The sequence below is a fragment of the Parasteatoda tepidariorum genome, chromosome 4 (genome assembly GCF_043381705.1).
Source record: "Parasteatoda tepidariorum isolate YZ-2023 chromosome 4, CAS_Ptep_4.0, whole genome shotgun sequence".
Classification (NCBI taxonomy): Eukaryota; Metazoa; Arthropoda; class Arachnida; order Araneae; family Theridiidae; genus Parasteatoda; species Parasteatoda tepidariorum.
In genome coordinates, this window is record NC_092207.1 from 55800204 (window position 1) to 55807990 (window position 7787).

A 7787-nucleotide genomic window follows, 5' to 3' on the forward strand; every position below is an offset into this window, starting at 1 on the left:
GTTTTATTTTTCATGATTTAAATTAAGTGGATGCGAATTATTTTTCTTTTTCTGATGAATGGCATTCCACTTTTGTAATTTCTATTCAATAATCATAGCTAAAAGCATTTAAAAGTGTGACAGATACCACAGCCACGAAATAAAATACATTGAAGAAAGTACTACCATTAACAATTTTACAGAAATTCAAATATATAATTCCAATATTATTTGGAAATTTTAATACTTCTTATTTTTACCATGATTGAACCTACATCTTTCATTATAGAACTAATAAGTTTGATAGTTAAATATTCCTAATATTTGCATAAACTCAATAAGTCTAGTCTATATTTTTAAAGTTTTTATCAAAATTTCATAAAACTAATAGTTTTTAATAAGTTTTTGGTGTTGATTCTGAAATGGACTTCATTATTGTCAATCACATCAGAGTTTCGGAAAAAATTAGTTATTTTAATATTTTAATAGATGTTTTTAAGAGTCAACAATCGCTTAATAATATAAAATTTTAAAGCTGGTACCAATTCTTATGCATATTTTACACCCAATCGAATAAAACTAACCACAAGATGATAGGATCATTTGTTTTAAAGTTGAGAGCAATCTTAGAAAAGGAAAATGTCTAAGAGAGAACGATTTAAAATAATGCTTTTAAAAGAAGCTGAGTAAAATATTTCTTATGTAACTTATAATATCTTGTAGAATAAAATTAATTGTTAGTTGCAACAATCATTTGTTTAAATATAAAAATATAGCTCATGAGGGGAAACTAAAAAAAAAAAAAGCATATAACTTTCAGACAATAAATGCTTCTATTTGCAATTGATTTAATTCGATTTAGCATTATAATTACATAAGAAACAATACTGATTTAGTTCTAAAAAATTAAGGTTTTCGAAATTGCGAGTTTTTGAAGTAGTGAACCATAAGCAACTGTAAAAATGCTCATAACCTTGAAACAAATTATCATATCAAGTTGAAATCGGTTTTTATTTAACTCTGCTTTATTCTATAAGAAATAACATGTTACAAAACTAAGAATAAATTAAAATATATATTTAAATAACTTTGACAGGTGAATAATAAGGCCGACCCGACACTAATTGTTGAATGTTGACAGTAAATATTGACTTTAAACTTTTTAACTGCTTAAAAATACTTATAGGATCACAAAAATGATTTTTACATGTAATTGATACGGACTGGGTCGGCTGTTCAACGAAGGATATAAAATATAAAAAAATAAAATATAAATAATACGACGAAATTATTTTTTAGTATTGCAGACTAGAAAAATTTATTTTATACAATAATTAATGTCGGTGAACTTAAATGTTAAATGAACGAATTATTTCATTGCAAACACTTTGCATATGAAAAATCCTCACATTATTTAAAATTTTACTCTTTTTAAAAACAAGTAAAAATCCTTACTTAATTATTGTAAAACTTAGCTTTTCAACCTGGACTAGCTTGAAAATACCTATTTTTTAAACTCACCAGGTTTTTTTAAAAAATTATTTTTATTTTTACACTAAAATGTAAAAATAAAAACTGCATCTTTACCGATTCAAACTGCAATATTGGTCAAGCATTAAACAACCTCAAACATAAGCTTAGTTATAAATAACGTGTGTGTGACTTCATACACCCTAATAAGTACCTGACTCTCTCTAGTTGAAATAAGGTAAATTGTTTTATTCCTCGTTTGTTATAAGTGTCAGAAAAACAACCTGTATACCCTGAAAATCACCTCATCAGCCTGGTTGATATGAAGTGAATTTAAAACAAGAATTTTTGAAGAATTTTAAAATCTTAAGGATTTTGCGGGGAATGAAGATGACCCATAAGAAATCTACATGTGATATTGTAGTCCATATGCAAACTTAAATAACCCTAAAGAAAAAAATGGTAAATTAATTAAATAAATTATAAAAAGCTCTTTAGGCATTCAGATTTGAATTATAAAAGAAGTAACTACGGCTGGATAAGTAACAATGGTTGAATAAGTAACTAAGGCTCGTATAAATGAAGTAATTATTATTAATATAAATGAAACAACTTAAGTTGTTTTCAACAATTTATTTATTAATTTCCTTGTAGAATATAATCACAGATCATAAATACTTTTCTAGAATACTTTAAATTGTAATACCTTTTATGACGATGTCTCATATGGATTTTTTCTTTGTGATATACGGACATATTTGTGAACATATTAATGCAGGGTGTTCTGCAAAGATTATAATTCATGCATATTTTTAGAAACTTTATCAAAAATGAATCAGTGTAACCAAATTAATATGTTTAACAGAAGAGAAACAAATACACAAACGAACTCGGACAAAGCACAGTGACTGCGGAGTAAACAAAGAGGAGTTGAAAGAAGGTTTCAACCTCCAATTAAAATCTGTTCTGATGTTCATTATATTCCCATTCTTCTACAGTAATTTGTCAGATTTTGATAACGTTTTTGCTTTATTTTTCTTGCTCAAATGTTAATTTGAGACCCCCACTTGCACACTTTGGGGTTATCATTCTCGATAAGGATTCTAAAAATACATATTAAAGGCAGCATTTACGGAACACTTTGTATAACTGCACCGAATGAAAAAACATATTAATGAGTAAACCACAGACTCTTTAAAGTTTTGAAAAAAAAATTCCAGAAAGAAATAGTTTATTTACCAGACATGTNTCGTTTGTTATAAGTGTCAGAAAAACAACCTGTATACCCTGAAAATCACCTCATCAGCCTGGTTGATATGAAGTGAATTTAAAACAAGAATTTTTGAAGAATTTTAAAATCTTAAGGCTTTTGCGGGGAATGAAGATGACCCATAAGAAATCTACATGTGATATTGTAGTCCATATGCAAACTTAAATAACCCTAAGGAAAAAAATGGTAAATTAATTAAATAAATTATAAAAAGCTCTTTAGGCATTCAGATTTGAATTATAAAAGAAGTAACTACGGCTGGATAAGTAACAATGGTTGAATAAGTAACTAAGGCTCGTATAAATGAAGTAATTATTATTAATATAAATAAACAACTTAAGTTGTTTTCAACATTTTATTTATTAATTTCTTTGTAGAATATAATCACAGATCATAAATATTTTTCTAGAATACTTTAAATTGTAATACCTTTTATCACGATGTGTCATGTGGCTTTTTTCTGTGTGATATACGGGCATATTTGTGAACATATTAATGTAGGGTGTTCTGCAAAGATCATAATTCATGCATATTTTTAGAATCTTTATCAAAAATGAATCAGTGTGAGCAAATTAATATGATTAACAGAGGAAAAACAAATACACTAACGAACTTGGGCAAATCACAGTGCAAAAGGGCACAAGACAAATTTGACTGCGGAGGAAACAAAGAGGAGTTGGAAGAAACACCTTCAAGTTCAACCTCCATTCAACCATCAAGTTCAACCAAAATCTGTTCTGATGTTCCCGTTTTTCTACAGTAATTTTTCAGATTTTGATAACATTTTTGCCTTTTTTTCTTGCTCAAATGTTAATTTGAGACCCCCACTTACACACTTTTGTGTTATCGTTCTCGATAAGGATTCTGAAAATACATATTAAAGGCGGCTTTTATGGAACACTTTGCATATCTATAGAGAATATTCTTAGTGAAGGAAAATATTAATGAGTAAACTACAGTGCACACACAGACCTTATTTTTTTCTCACTCATATGTTAATTTGAGACCCCCACTTGCAAACTTTTGTGTTATCATTCTTGATAAGGTTTCTAAAAATAGATACTAAAGGCGGTTCTTAAGGAACACTTCGCATATCTATAGAGAATGTTCCTCTATAGATATACAAAGTTTAAAAAAAATACCAGAGATAGAATATAGATGTAAGAAGTTTTGAAAAAAAATCCAGAAATAAATAGTTTATTCACCAGATATGTTTCAAATTGATGACCCTTTTTAAGAACAATGTCTAAAACAACCGTTAAGACATGGTCGTTCGTTTTTCTTATCTATGTAACATTAAAGAAAAAAATAATTATGGCGCTTATATTAGAGGGGAAAAAAAACTCCTAAAGAAATAGTATTTAAAATTCGCATTAAATAAATATAAAATTCGGCCACTGTCGAGAAAGAATAGGAATATCAGACTTATATCTCTCCTTCCCATGCCCTTGTTTTCAATTGATCATAAAGTAAAAACATTTTCGGCCTCTATGCTGTTTCTAAAAGATCACGAGAGTAAGTTTTTTTTTTCTTTTTCCCTGAATAGTTGAAAATTTGGAGGTTCTTACCTGTAAATACACGGGTGTGTGACGCTACTCGACCACCCTCTCGAGACGGTTTGATTCAATTTGATCGGGAAGTGGTTCGATTGAAATTCTATTTTGCGAAAAATTGATGACTTATTCCTTGTGGAAATGCCTGGTAATCACTTAAACTAGTGTTGGCAGCATATATAGAACTCCAGATGGAATTTGATCACTTTAATTGAAAAGCAGCTGAAACTTTTTATTAACGATAATTTCTGTTTGGCAAATTTTATAACGATAAATTCTTTTAGATATCAGGAAATGCAGTTAAGACTTGGCTTATTGTTAAGTAAACGCTGTACAGTAGGAGAAATTCTTCATGGCTAATTCTTTTACATCGACAAAAGGAATTTAAAATTTTTAAGAACAGAAAGAATGTGTACAGGTAAACCAAGAAGTTTCAAATGCTTAGCTCAGGATTAGGCAATGGTGAAGTAATCCTGCTAAAGTTTGTTTGCAATTTGATGTTATGAAAACACTTTTTCAGCATTTGAAACTTCATAGCTTTCTCTAAGTGTAACTGAACTTATTTTTCTCTTGACTTTAAAGTTTAAAATGCCAAATTGAAGTGAAGGTGAAACAGAATTTGCCGTGAAAAGTTTTCACCGTGCATAATGTTCTCTTGAGAGGAGTTGTAGTTACAATTTTAACCCTTTAGATGATTAGGAAGTGGTCGGAATTTCGATTGACGATAAATGTAAATTGGAGATAACATGGATGTAGATTATGTTTTCACTTATCAGAAAATGATTAAAATTTGTGTTGCCATACAGCACAGAGCTTCAATTAAAATTTAAGTGCTCCTAAAGTTATTGGAGTTGCAATTATAAATTGGCATTGGAAATAATATCGCAGGGAGTGAGTGAACGTATGTTTCACGTATCTCTAACGTATCTAAGTATCTCTCGTACCAAGCACCTCCGGGATGCTAATTTACAATCCAGCAACCTTTAACGACTTCTCTTTTTTTGTGTGTGGATATTTTTCTCTTGGTTGTGGTTGGTCCCAATTATAATACAAGCTGTTATTTCTTTTAAAATTTGTTACCTAATCTAAAAAAACAACAACAAAGAATCAAGTTTTATTTTACTTCCTTTAATTTTTAAATTTTTTTTATTTTATTTACTTATTTAAGAAAATGCCAAACAAGAGAGTGGATCGTTATAAACGGTGCTAGATTCAAAAATCGCCTCCGGGATCGCAGTAGAGTGCTAGAATGCTCTAACTACTACTATAGTTGTACAGTGCAAAGAGAAAAAAAGAAAAAGAAAAGAACACGGACTACACTGAATAATTTTTCAACTAATAATAGGTTCTTCACGTTCTAGGACTCAATCTTAATTTCTTGAAGGGGTGACCTTAAATATGCTAATTAATTAGCGCAGACGATATTCTAAGTTACGAAATCAGACACAAAACGTATTTTCTTTGAATAAATTTACTTTTTTTTCAATGGATTGGATTTTTGACCCCCCAAAATGTAGGGAGCAGCCGCAATCTGGGAAATATAGTTCCCATAGCCTGGTCAGGAGAGCGATCAATAGTTTGGACCCCATAATGTTAATTTTACTCTCTCGAGAACTTTTTAAGCAAATTAAAATTTTTTGCACTCAATTATGAAATTTGTTTATCTAAAGATGATTCCACGCAAAAAATAATTTTAGTAAATATTTTTTTTATTATTTTATTTTATAATAGTCAAAAAGTTTTTAAATTGTAAGGTAAATTTTTTTTTACTTCCTTTAAAAGTACTACGTATTTTTGCATGGTAAAATATAAAGAGTGAGCGAAATTGGTTGAATAATTTCTGAGAAATGGAATTTTAAATAAACAGTTTTCTAAAATTGAGTTTCTCATGAGCTATTCAACCGATTTCACCCAAATTTTGTATTTTGCCATACAAAATTACGTGCTTTAAAAAATGTAAAATGGTATACCTTACATTTCAAATTTTTTTGACTATTATTAAATGAAATAAAAAAAATTAAATATTTACTAAATGAATTTTTTGCAAGGAATTATTTTTAGATGAACGAATTTTATAATTTGTGTGCAAGAATTTTTCAGTTCGCTTAAAAATTTCTTAAGATATGGCGAATTATGCAAAAAATAGAATTAACATTGAGGGGTCCAAAATTTGGACTGCTGTCCTGGCTAAACTATTGAGACCGTATTTCCCAGATTGGGGCTACTGACTATATTTTGGGATAAGAATTCCAAATCTGTTGGAAAAAAAGGTATGTTTATTCATGAAAAGTACGATTTTGTGTCTGATTTCGTAACTTAAAACATCGTCTACACTAAGTAATTAGCATATTTGAGGTCATCCCCTTGAACCATTAAGATTGAGTCTTAGAGCGTGAAGATCCGATCTTTAGACCAAAAGTTATTCAGGGTGGTCCGTTTTTTCTGCGCACTGTACACCATAAAGATTCCTAACTCATTCTGTGCTTTGGTGTACTACTATAGTGGCCTTTGTACCATTGAAATTGGAAATTGGTATACCATAATGTGTAATTGTGGTGGCCACTGTATAAAACTACCTAACTCATTCTGTACTTCGGTGTACAACTATGGTGATTAGAGTATCCTCTCAGAGATCCTTTGTTCGATTCCTGCCATCAGTAGACGAATATTTTTCTCACCACATGCATTTTTCTCAAAAATGAGTATACTGCTTCAATTTTGAATACATTGGGTTTTGAAATGCGACTATTATTGTTTCGGAGCTATTTTGACACATTTTTGTCCAGTATTAAAAAATTCTTTTTTATAGTGTATCAATTTGAAATATTTTTGTTTATTGCTTGATTCCTTACGTTATTCCTTTTCTTACTATTGCAATAGCAAGCATTCAAAATATTTTAAAATATTCAAAGTGGAAATTAATTTAGATTTTAATAAGCAAATTTATTTTGTTCCCCTGGCTTGATTCCCTTTTTACCAGGAAAAAAAATCGTCCATCTAATGCTTAATATAATTTTATTCTGAAATTTGATTGTTTTATGGTTTGTAATTATAATATTACAAGCCATTACATTTTATGATGAGTTCATTAAATATTTGATAATTATCTTAAAGTTTCAAAGTATTTGAAAGGTTAAACCATGATAATTACTCTATAATGGATTAAGCAACCCATCACTTGTATTTTTAAACTTTGATCCAATCCATTGAAGGGAAATAAAATCTCTAAATTTATCGCTCAAGTTTTAAAATCGTTTGCAAGAGTAACCTAATTTTTAACTGCAGCAAATGTAGCCTTAATGCTTGAAAAATTATAATTCATAAGACAAACTTCCCTTATATCATTAAAATTCAAAAATCCAATGTTAAGGTTGAACGGTAAGTGATAAATTTTAAATTATCCGAAAGCAAACAATGTCTGAAGTTTTAATGTTTTTGAATTCGGAAATCTAATGCAAACGATGTCAAGTTCCTCAGTTTCATCTGATAAAAGCGCCACCTATCGCCGACCGAGA